Raw genomic sequence first — 13,291 nt, forward strand, 5'->3', positions numbered from 1 at the left:
TTATGTATGTAAATTCACACATCATTTGTTAAAAAGGTGAGCTTAACAGTTACAGTAAGGGACAGTGCTCCATACAGCCTGTTAATTGGGTCAGAAACATGGGATGCGGGGCAGCTGGTAAGGATTTGTGTATTTCTGCAAAGTCTGCAAAGTCTGCAAAGTTGTCTTGGCTGATTTCAAAAACTTTGCTCGGTTTACTCGTCAGAAGGCTGTAAATTCAGCTCATTGGTCAGATCAAAACGGTCCCCTGGTGTTTCAGTGGCTCAAGCAAGAGCCTGCCTTGCTGAAATGACTTTATTGACAGGTCTGGGAAGAGCTTGACAGGTCGAGCTTGCGGCCGGGGGTTACAGTCAGGGGCCTATTTCCACTAGGTGAGAGTCAGGCAGGCGAGAGCTTCCGATCACTTGGGGTCACTGGAGTTGAGCGAGGGTGGGGTAAAAACTCCCCAAACAGCTGATTCACACAATTCATGTCAATTCGCTCTCTGATTGGTCAAGAGAGTGCCTGCCTCTCTGAAACTGCTTTATTGATCAGTGGTTTTTCTCATAGGTAAACGGTAGGGCCACCTCTATTTTAAATTGCTTTATTAGTGGATCCCTGCTCGGGAGTGGCACCGTGAGTCAGAGAGTCATTTTACCCACACAGGCTGCTTTGTGAAGACCCATTTTTACTTTTCTCGGGGATCCTCGCTCTGGTATGATCATCTCACAGTGAGGTGGAGCGTTTGTAAGGCTAACTTACAACTCTTTTGGATTAAACAAACCAAAAAATGCAATAAAGGGTTGCACCCTCAGAGAGACATGACTCCATTCTCCTTTTGGCAACTTTATTCTCCTCAGTTCAGGTTCGGAGTTTACAGGCAGCATAGCATATCATCAGCAAACATTGCTCTCACGTCTTATTGTTTTTCTTTTTTCTGCGCTTACTGATGGCATCACAAGTCTGAACTCTGACCTCCTGGAACCAATGAACTACAAAAATTAACTGAAACTACAATAATTAACTGAAAATTGTGTCCAAAAATAAAACACCATTAAATAAGATTTTCCAACGATTCAGAAAATCTCAATTTTATAACTACTTTTAGAGCGCAACAAAAGCTTTTCATCAGGACATGCAGCCTCCATCTCTCCACATCCTCACCATTAAAAGAGCACTGGTGCCATTTTTGTCAAAAAAGTAAACTTTTTGGCTTAAAATTACAACAAACTCAAACTATCACAAACATCCCATTCATCATCCTAGTCCACTGCCATATTTTCATGATCATATAACTTTTGGGAATATGATTATTGATAATTTCCAAGTATCATAATTTTATGACTCATAATATGATTCATGGTTCATAAAAAACTATGACTGCCATTAACTTTTATTACCTCCAAAGTCATAAATCATTTGACAGGGGCCATAAATCACTAGTTTGACACATATTATCCCTCCTGCTGTGCAGTTTCTGTTTTAAATGCATTCATTGTTTCACTGCTTTCCTCCATTTGCACAATATCTCTAAATTTAGAAATATCCTGTCTCAGGGTGACGCTAAAAAAATAGTTCCTTGATTTATTACTTCTAGGCTGGACTAGTTTAATTCATTATTATCAGGAAGTCCTAAAAACCCACTGAAAAGTCTTCAGTTAATCCAAAATTCTGCAGCAAGAGTGCTGACAGGGACTAGAACGAGCATATTTCTCCGATACTGGCTTACCATACGGAAAAGAAATAGAAAAAAACTTATAAAAGACTTGCATCAGATGTGGCCTACTTCATACAGTGAATCATATAAGGCTGATATGATTTACTCATGAAAGTGGCCACTTTCATATATTGTTTTAGTAAGAATCCAAAACATACAAGTTTCATTTACATAATTTTTATAGGGATCTTATATCATTTTTACTGTTGCATGCTTTTCATACAAGTTTCACACGAGACAGATACGAACTTTATAAGATTTATATGTCTTTTCCACATGGGTTCCCTTCATTGGCTTCCTGTTAAATCCAGAATTGAATTTAAAATCCTGCTCCTACAAGGTCTTAAATAATCAGGCCTCATCTTATCCTAATGACCTTATAGTAAGTACCATATCACACAACTCTGGCATATAATCAGGATAAGATCAACAAACACGTGGGCCTGGAAGATTTCTGAAGGAAGTTGTGTCTCAAAATCTAGGGCACATCCTTCTTAGGACCCGGCCTTCGCAGTCTACGTGGGCCGGGTCCTTCGACGACCAAGAAGGCCGGGAGTGCGAGGCTGTGAAGTGGGACATCTAGCCTTCGGATTTGCGTCACCGCTGTGTCGGTGGAGTTTAATAAACTCGGCCGTCTGCTCCTTGCTATCTAAAATATAACAGGACACTGCCGTAATTTCTCGACCGTCTCATACTTCTGTTTAATCAGTTTTCTGTTTGACGTTTATTCAGCTGTGTAAAACCCCTGGAGGAACCCACCCAATGGATTAATAACGTTTTATTTAATCTAATCTAATAACTTTGATCTCAGCCAAACCGATTTACTCACAACAAATAAAACACAGAAAAAAGCCAAACAATAACATTTTTAAGTGATCTGAGTGACTTATATATATTGTTTAACCTGAGAAGCGAAAGACGGCCAGGGTCTGAAATTGATGTAGCCAGGAGTCCGCTGTTCTCGCCGGCTCGAGTGACCATTGAACCCCAGCTAGCTATCGAACGGGTGGGTAACAGACGTCTCCAAAAATGTTGGAGCACTTTTGCAAATATGCAATGTCTTGATAAACCAAGCAGATATTTGAAGTTTACACGGCTACTTTCTCGCCTGAAAATATGTTTAAAGTTTATTTTGTGATCCAGAAAGATTAATAAGAGTAATATTAAAACTTAGGCTCTTGACATTTCCAGCAGGTGTCATTGTCAGCAAGCTTCAACCTGACTAACTTACTGGGAGTCCAGTAATTTCTGTGAAGCAACTTGTATTGGATAAGCTGAGATTGTGCTTCAGGTGAGCAAAAATACCATGATGAAACCAGCTTTTTTTCAAGGTTTTTTTTCCCCTTGCTACCTAGCCTGACCTGTCTCCCCAATGTGATGTTTCTGTATTGTATGTACGGTCGGCAAGGTCTGTCATCTCGGTTGTGGGCAACTGCAACCGACAAATAAAGGCTATCTCATCAAACCACTGTGAACATGACATCTTTCGACAGCTCTTCAACAGCTTCCTGTCACGGCGGGGTTCGCTGGCGTAATTTTGAAGCAGACCCAAAAGCAGGACACAGAGGACGAGAAACTGAGATAAACAAAAGGCCAGCATTTATTATGGCTGAAACAAGGTGGCATGACAAAACAGCAGGGACAGTGACTAACTAAACTAGAAGCTAAACTGGAGAAACTAAGACTCTACTATAAACGACAATGACTGCGACAATTCTGACTGTGACAACGTGGTGGCAGGTAACACAGACGACGTGACAATGAACAAAGGGAGATGGAGAGCTTAAATACACACATGACGTGATCAGGAGAAGTGAAGACACATGAGGACACAGCTGACTCGAATGAAACAATGACAACACAGGGGAGAGTAACACTGGACACACTAACATGAGATACGGACCTTCAAAGGAAAACAGGAAACATGACAGGCACAGACTAGACACTGAACTAGACCTTAGAACAAAACTCTTAACTACAATAACACTCAAACTTAGGATTATAACGTTCAAAACAGGACAACTAAAGACTCTGAAAACAAACCATAATACAGAAAAAAACACAAAAATACAAGAAACTGAAAATGCTAGGTCAAAATGACCCAGAACCATGACACTTCCCTAAATGTCGATACCCTGCAAATAGTTACTGATTTAGCCAAAAGAAGATGGTATCATCAAGCTGTGAAAGGGGGACCAGATTATGGAGTATCTACTCCTTGGTAGATCACGTACATGTATTGTTAAAAAAGACAACAATATTTTTTGGATAAACAGCTCTCCATCACTCTTGTAAAACCAAGCACATGATTCAGTTACCCTCAGAAAAAGAAGCAATTTATAACATCCATTGCAGAAGGACTAACACTCATTTAGCTGAGAACTTAACTCTTTGGAGAGCATCTGAGAATGACTTACAAAAATATATATAAATAAAATGTATCCAGTTGATACAGGACACCTGTCAGAGTTAAAATAACTGATTTGCTGAGATGAAGGGAATGTAAGAGGCACACGTGTTGCTCAACATGAAGTCTAGATGAACTACTTTGAGATTACAACATAAAACATTGATGAAATAAAAATTATTTCAGTTTTCCAAACAAAACTGGCCTCTTGTGTCCATTATGCCCGAGGACAACAGTTGTTTTTGGTACTCTCTGTTTGTAAACATTAACGTTCAAATCGACTCTTGGGACAGTTCATATGAGAATAAACAAAGTAAGATGAATGAAAAGTTGCTACTGATTATTATTTATTTTAAATAAAAAAGCTATAAATGTTGGGATTAATTACTAAAAAATGTTTTAGTTATTTTTGTAGCAGTGGTAGCAGGAGTAGTCTAAAGATGTCCACAGACTTAAAGTCCAACAATAAAAATCTGTATTTCCAAAAGAGGCAGTGGTTATTCATGTAAAGGCATCAAAATAAACAGCATAAAAAGCCAAAATCTAAAAACACTTCAAAAGGTTGCACAGGAGGAAGTCAACATAAGGAGCGACAAGAGAAAGAACTAAAAATCGCCCCCAAAATACTTCACTACAAGAAACACATCTGGCAATGAGCGGTAATTCAAAATGTGTGAAGGATAACAAAGGCGAGAGTATTCAGTGCGGGAAATACGAGCACAAAATAAGGAAAACTAACGAGAGTATAAATAGATATAGAATCACAGCACAAAACAATTCAGTTTAAACTAAAGCTAGCCCCTGGCACACACAAACCTCTGCACCATGGTAAAGCAGAGACTCATGGAGGGGCAAATGTGACCTGATATTTTACATCTTTGTACAGTACTTTCTATATGTTACCAATTTACATCACACTTAAAAGAATGATCGTTTCTAAGTTAAAAATCTTTTTGTAAATTTTCAATCTATAAATCATTAAAGTTTACCTTGAAGATCTTGCTGGATGTAAGCCAAATTCTAAGCCAAATCATTAACATGACCCAGCTCGACACACCTACAAAGTTTTTGTCAGATAAAGAAAGATAACATGCCTACATGCACACAAAAACATAACCTTTCTTTTTGATAGTAAGTGAAACAGTCACGCGCACTTGTCTTTCAGAATATTGCACATTCCCTTTCTGTTGCTTTGCTCAGCATTAACTGACATAATTGCTTCAGGGTGTAACCTGTTCTTTCATAGGCTTGAATCATCTGTCTGAGGACAAGACCGAGTTGTTGTCCTTGCACCACCTGGTCAGCTGCTCCACCTAACACCTATAAGCTGATTTATTCCTGTCAGCAATGACTCCAAACACAATAGTGTCACCTGCAAACTTTGATGTCTGAGACCCTACTCTTCTGGTATGGTCCCGATACTCTCATATTAGACTACTAAGATTCTGAATCATTAAACTCCTCAAATTCCTTCAGTATCCACAGGTTCAGGTCATCAGTTTCAGAGCCACAGGCTGTTCAAATACGGACAGCTTTCCCAAGTGGTTAAAAGTAAGAATGACCTACTAAACTTCACCGTTCCATGGTTCATGCTTCGCTGAGCCAGAATTAAATATGTGAAGGTCCACGCTGAATCAAAATCATATAAGTGAATATTTTAAAACGGTCTAAGTGAAGAATTAATAATGGAAATAAATTCATGTCAACACTGTGCAAAAAGGAAGAACTTAAAAGAAAAAAAAAGTTTCTTGCAAATGCAATTAAACCTAATTTAGAAGCAGAGAAGCAAGAACACCGAGCCAGTGTTTAGACATAAGAGACTAAAGGCAGAAAGTTAAATAAAATCCCAACATAGAGTCTTTACTGCACAGTGCAACATCTACATCAATGCTGGCTCATCATCATTTTCCTCTTTTAACTATATGACAGAGCTCTTTTAATCACATAAAATCCTCATGGGAATGTTGCTCAGTCAGCATAAACACAAGAAAGAATTTTCTGAAAGACTAAAAATGAAACGGATGATAAAAAAAAATGATGACAACAGGACGGGTCAGGAGCAGAGTCATCGATGGTGAGGACTAGCTTTCATAAACAGCTTATACATTCATATCCACCCGTTCACTGATAAAAACAATCTGAATTTGTCAGTCTGTACTCCCTGGTGCAGTCTATGTCACTGTCCTCTCACTCTGCATCTGTATTTTCTATACAGGAAACACAAAATGACCACAACAACAGCAGCAGAGGCAAAAACACAAAGCGCAGTGGTTGCAGCATGTGTTGACTCCTCCTGCAACCGATCTGATACAGCTTGTTCACCTGTAGAATACAGTACAATATAGTTACACGACAGGTACACTGAATACAACGTGTTCTGCATACACGGACTTTAAAATGCTGAAACACACTCACCGCTGATTGGCTGTACTCTGATAGGACGGGATTTCTCCATACCACAGGTTGTCGAGATTTCAACTGTGACAACGTCCTTTTCTATCACATCTAAGATGGTCAGTGACACATAGGTATAATTATTCCATTTACAGCCGTATTTTACGCCATTGTCACAGAGTTTGGTGCCATTTGTGTTACGCCAGACATAACTGTGACCAACACAGTCTTCTCCTTCTAAAATCCAATTTATGAAACAGGTTAGAATCACATTTTCTCCAGCGGTAATGTTGACAGTCTCGTTGCACGTCAGTGACACGCCTGGAAGAGAAAAAAGCAATAAGTGATGTTATTCCTTGTTTATTTGTCCCAGTGTCTTAATAGTATAGTACAAGGGATAAAAATACCTTGATCTGATGATACAGTGCTTGGTAAAGCACAAAACACACTCAAACATATCCACAGGCAGAACATCCTGGAAGTGCCACAGTCTTTAGAAACTGGAAAAAAGAAGAAAATATCTGAGTACTTTTAAGTAAAAACATTCTCTACAGGAAAAACTCCAATATAAATATTCTTGTTTCCAAAACGCTGTAAAGACTTACATATAGCTGCTAAGGCTAACATGTTATCCAATCATAGCTTACACCTAGTGCACCAGACCTAAATAATGTTTAACACAGGCTTTCTTTGCATTAGATGCCTGGACATCTATAAAGGCTACACAACAGGGGTTACCCACTTTCTCTGTTAATCTGTTAACATGCTATCAGATGTTGATGATGATGATCAGGGCTGGACTGGGACAAAAAAATCAGCCGGGCATTTTGACTAGAGACGGGCCCACCAGGTATTATAGGAAAAACCATAAAGCCTTTGAATGAAAACAAACGTCGTTGTGACAGTGATGTACACTGTCTTGTTGGTATATATGTATCAGTCTAATAACCTTAAACCTACACCATCCTCCCTATTCTGCTATTCTAAACAGTACTTAGCTGAAACCCAAAGACTTGGTTGAGTTAACCTCCTGAACTATCTACAACACATGGTGGAAACCTGAAATGAAGACAGAGAAGACTAGAGGTGAGACATGATCATTACTGAATATTAAAAAATAATAAATGACAGATTTAGTGATATTTTCATAAACCATTCATTTGCCACATCAATAAACAGCATGGCAGGGCAAAATATTTTTTCTAACATGGCAACCTTTAAAAAGTGAAAGGAGACAGAAAGACAGGTGAGAAAGAATAAAACTTAACCAACTTTTTGATGGCATTTTACACACAGTACTGGTACAGAAAATACTGGCATCATATACAGTACTTACTTCTGAAGAAATTATGTTGGGACCCTCAAAAAATTACTATGTACAATAATGGATTTCTATATATTTGACATCAGATGAAAACTTTGGTTGTAAGATTTGGATAATTATTTGTTAAAAGCTAGAAATTTTAAATGAGAATAAGAAAGAAGAGTATTTCTTTGTGCCCCCCTCTCCCTGTTAATGCCCTACCTGGCCCCCTGGCAACACTTTGCTAGACCCGCCCCTGCACAGTTACCAGCTGGTGTTATTTGTCTCTCAGAAACAGTTCATAACTTCCCTTCAACTCATTCATGTTAACTAAAAGGTAAACCTGTTTCTCAATCACCTGTTCAGCTCTGATGATTCAGTAAGGACATCTCCTGGTTTCATCTTCATGTTTCCCTCTCATCACATAACCAAACCGACATCATGACCAGCAGCTTTACAGCTGTGGCTCCAGAAAACATCAGCTGATACTAGAAATTAATTTTAAATAAATTCTAACAACAGCTGATCAAGTTTAAAGGTGCTTCTGCTGTTTAACGCGACATCTGCTGGTTTCCTCTTTCTGGCGCAAAGTGGGAGATAAACAAGCAAGAGAGAAAAGCCGATCAGCTGATCATTGATCAGTTTCATGATTGAAGTAGCAACAGGAGAGGCAGGGGAGAGAATGAGAGGAGAAGAGGCAGCTGATAGTGTAAAGACAGAATAAATCCAGCTTTGTGTCTTTTTTTTCCATTCTGAAATCACGTTTATTTTCAGCTCAATACGAAACGAGTAATATTAACTCTGAATACGAGACGATTCAGTTTTTTATGAGACGGTTGGCAACTCTACTAACTAACCTTATGAATAAAATAAAGTTCACTATCAATAACATCACAGCACCCATCCAGCTGTATAGAAACTCTGTCATGCTAGCTAGCACGCAGTACGAGTTATTGTAGCTGACTGTAAAACGTCAGCACAGCGAAAATAAACTAAACTTGGTTTATATCTGACCCAGACAGACTGCAGGTCATAACTTCTTACCTGAAGTTCAGTTCACCTGACAATCGGACCAGCCCCGCTTCGGGTCTCTGCTCCTCCGCCTCCCCTCTCCCTCATCCACCTGCTGCCCTCCACCACTTGCTAATGTTACTGAATCTGTGGAAGCTCCGCCATAGCCACCACCAAACAATTTAGTTATTTTTACACATCTGCCAGCATCTGTCCAATCCACCACCTTTCACTGTTTACACCGTTACGGAAAAAAAGACAACAACAAAAAAACATCGGCCCATAAAAACAAAAATTTGCCTGATGGGCCGATGGTCAGGCCAGCTATGATGATGATAAAATGGCAACAGAAAAAAACAAAAACATAACAATAGAATGCAATAATTTTACAAATAAGACAAGATTTAGACTTTAAAGATGCTGTGAATCAGTGGAAATGTGGGGCTTTCAAACAACCTGCTCTCAACAGTTTCAGTTGTTCTTTCAGCTGGAGACTCTGTGGTGTTTAAGAGTTTGAGAGTTACGATTAGTGAAGATTAAATACAAAAGCAGAATTCAATCCTAAGCTTATTGCACAAATACATTTGATATGCGATCTCCAAGTATGGAGTAAGTGTCCTGTTTTAGGATCATATATTGATTCTTATAGAAAAATAACATTTGTTGTAAAATTGTTTGCTGCCAACAGAAAGAAAGAGGTTTTTAAGAATTTGTATTACTCACTGAAGCTGATCAGGGGAACATGGAGACATTAAACACTGAAAAACTTTGAACCTTCCTACTCTTGCCACAGAGGACAACTCAACTGAAGGGCCAGCTGCATTTCTGAGCTCCTCTGCAGGTCTTGGCTGGACTTTTTCTTATTCTTAAGAACACGACTTTTAGATATTGTTCAGTCTGCTGTAGATAATCTTTGGGCCTGCCATTTCTCAATGACACACTGCACACCATGATTAATCAAGATTAGTTTTGAGCTAGTGGCTCTTTGGGAATCACCCTGTTGGTGCAAAAATACTGTTTTGTGTCTGTCAAACTGTATTGTCTTCACCATTTTTTATTTTTTTGCAACAGGCAGCTAGTAACAAAGTAGCTATACAGAAAATGTATAATGGTTCTTTGTTAATTTTTCTGCATAGACACTGCATTGGTTCTTCCTTGAGTTACGTAGCCTTTTTATCCTTGAATAGGGCGGCGTTTAAGTGGCTTACCAAAAACAAAAATGAATGAAGAAAACAGCCAATCTGAAAAGAAAAACGACAAAAGCTTGGAGAAATTTTGCGCTGTTCAGAAGAAATAATATATATATATATATATATATATATATATATATATATATATATATATATATATATATATATATATATATATTTTTTTTTTTAAGTCTGGCTCCTTGGAAGCAAAATCTGAAGAAATGAGGGTTGGCTGAATACTATACAGTATATACAGCACTGCCTGACTGAGTTTGCTAATGAACCTCAGAAATAATGTCTCCACCTGACATAATGACATCTGGGTATTTCTTTGCTTTCTATCTTTGCCTTCAGAATCCTCTAAAATGAACCCATATTAAAATGACCCTCTCCTAATTCACTCCTAAAACACGGTGCAATATTAACGTGCCAAAACCCCACACTGTAAATATTTATTGTTTTCTGATTGTATATTTGTACAGCTGATATTGTTTGCAAACTGTTCATATGTACATAGTGCTGCAGAACTGTGCACCTCACCCCCCTTTTCTTTTCCCACATGTCCTCACTGAGTAGGAGCTACTCTGTATCTCACTGACACAATGTGTATAGTGACAATAAAAGGCATTCTACTCTTTTTTTTTTTTTTGGCCTGTCCCGTTTGGCTCTTTTGCCATCAGAATTGTTGTCTAAAGGCAAAGAAAGATGCCCAACGGATTTACTTTACCAAACTGACCATCCCAGCCTTGCCGTAATGGTCCATTTGATTCACCTTTTATTGTTTATTTTATTTTCACTTACTGAATACGGGACAGACTTGACTGGGGGAAAGAAGGGGAGAAAGAAAGAGGGAAAGAGAAACAGCTGAGAAGAGGGACGGGGGAGAAGGGCAAAAGACAAAAACCAACAGAACGGGCAGAGAAAAAAAAAATGCATATATCAATCACCTGGATCACCTGCTGAGAAAGAAAAAAGAAAGCAAGCAGAAGAGAACAAGAGTAATAGAATAAACAACATCACAATGATATATGGGAATATGACAGTAAATACTAAATATTAAACATTATTGTGCAGCACATAAGATCAACAGAACACAGTGTGCTTTGAGGTAGGAGCCAAAAAGGGTGTAGTTTGTGGGTGTGATCACCCGTGTGTACACCTGTGAGCATGGACGCGCTTGTTTTTTGTTTTTTTAAAAGGTTCCTTCATGTAATAATCTGCTAGAGGGTGTGGGGGGGCCACACCCTCTACTCTAATTCCAGTGTTTGCCAAACTTCACACTGATGAGCTGTCAGTGAGTCATTAGTGTCATTTGTTAAATCATAGTTTGTTCGTTTGATAAGATAAGATAAGATAGAACTTTATTAATCCCTCGGGTGGGTTCCTCTGGGAAATTCGACTTCCAAAAAGCACAGCAACGACCGAAGTTACAGTTACAGAATTGTTATATATATATATATATATATATATATATATATACACACACACACACACACACACACATATATAAATACAGAGACAAATATAAATAAAATATACAAAGGGGATAAATAGAATAAATAGGAATAAAAAATAAAAATACAAGTGAATTGCACATTTCAAGTATTGAGTCTATTGCACTGTTGACTATTTACAAAAAGTATTGCACAAGGTATTGTACAGTGAGGTGAAGAGGCACTACAGCTTAGTTGTTCCCCCCTCCTTTGTCCTCCTGTTTCCCCTCCCTCTCCCCTCCAGAGAGGAGTTAAACAGTTTGATGGCGTGTGGGACAAAGGAGTTTTTAAGTCTGTTAGTTCTTGTCTTGGGGAGAAGCAACCTGTCACTGAACAGACTCTTCTGATTGTTTATGGCCGTGTGCAGAGGATGCCCAGCATTGTTCATAATGTCCATCAGTTTCTTTAATGTCCTTTTCTCTGCCACTGTCACCAGAGTGTCCAGCTTCATGCCGACCACAGAGCTAGCCCTCCTGATCAGTTTCTTTTTTTTGGTTTGGCATTAATACTTCAGTCACATTCCACACTGTACAGTCACTCTAACTGTGACTGTGTTCTGTGGAAATTCAGCTCCATTGTAGCTGTCACTATAGTCACTAATACAGTTCAGATTGTAGATGCTGATGAACAACATGGAATAAGTGAACAGAATAATCTCCCCGCTCATTTAGAGTTTTTGTTATGGGATATATTTTTGTACTCTACACCTCCGTATTCCCCTGACAGCTACACCTCTACTGTAAATGAGTACTGGGATTAAGATTTTACAAAACGTCCTACCAAGAATACTTTGGTAGTAGGTATGTGTGCAGTTTATTAGGAATACAGCTTGTCAGAAGATAATTTTGTATTGATCGACTTCTGTGTATTTGCTGTCACAATAAAGAGTTAGCTTACAGCTACAATGGAAAGCCTACAAACTCCAGAGCTCCATCCAAAATAAGTCACTCATGACTTAAAGCTAACATTGATTGTATTAGTTTGGTAGAAAAATCAAAATGACAAAATGTGACAGCATATAAAGCGTCTTAAACAGTTAGATCAAAGTATTCTTATTCAAATAGTTGAATGAGAATTTCAAATTAAAATTGGAAAAAAACTTTATGTAATGCATACTTTCACTTTTTAGACTTAATATTTTTTCCTATGAACATTCATGTAAAAGTTACTTCGGAAGCTATTAGTTACAGGTTATTTTAGCAGCATCTAAACACATCTACTTACATTAAGCCAATTAACACATGCATGGACATGGATTTAGTTAAAATATATTAAATATATTAAGTGCTTACTTGGCAGAGAGCGTATCTCCTCAGAGAGCATTTGAGAATGAGGCACAAAAAACCAACAAAACAAACGTAACCTATCATGTTATCAGTTATCCAACCGTGAGACCACACCCGGGGAACCTGTGAAACTGCCTTCCAAGGTAAGACACTGACTGACAGGAAAACAAAAGGAAGAAGGAAAGTGAGACAGATATGTTGCTTAAAATGTGTCAAAGGTACAAGTGAGCTTGTTTCTGGTTATGCTAAATTAACATTGTGTAAAATGTTTTCTTTTGGAAATAAATAACACCAGGACAGAGCTGTGTACACTGTGAAAGGCACCTACTGTGTTTTTTTTGCAGGATGACACCTTATTATGTTTTGGTATGTTTGGAGATGTTATGCACTTCTCTGCTGTCTGCTTCAGGCAATACTTAAGGCCCTGGTGGAGTGTTGATCCTCGCTGGATCGTTGTATTTATTCAGGTAGTGTAGCCCTGGTGCTATCCCGGGTATCTTTCCTGTCTTCA

The 13,291-nt window shown here is 38.4% G+C and overlaps 1 long non-coding RNA gene across 1 annotated transcript; it reads right to left on the bottom strand.

The window, feature by feature from the left end:
- Positions 1 to 893: 893 nt before the first annotated feature.
- On the bottom strand, positions 894 to 12,894 carry LOC147322849 (uncharacterized). The gene is made up of 4 exons (XR_015130685.1): positions 12,787 to 12,894; positions 6,905 to 6,997; positions 6,519 to 6,818; positions 894 to 6,425 (listed from the first exon to the last, which is right to left on the bottom strand). It is a non-coding gene; the product is annotated as an uncharacterized LOC147322849 (long non-coding RNA).
- Positions 12,895 to 13,291: the final 397 nt, after the last annotated feature.

This window comes from Aulonocara sp. 'chitande type north' Nkhata Bay, linkage group LG8 (assembly GCF_057382095.1).
Source record: "Aulonocara sp. 'chitande type north' Nkhata Bay isolate Kocher_YH1m ecotype deep benthic linkage group LG8, A_spYH_male_GT1.1, whole genome shotgun sequence".
Taxonomy (NCBI): domain Eukaryota; kingdom Metazoa; phylum Chordata; class Actinopteri; order Cichliformes; family Cichlidae; genus Aulonocara; species Aulonocara sp. 'chitande type north' Nkhata Bay.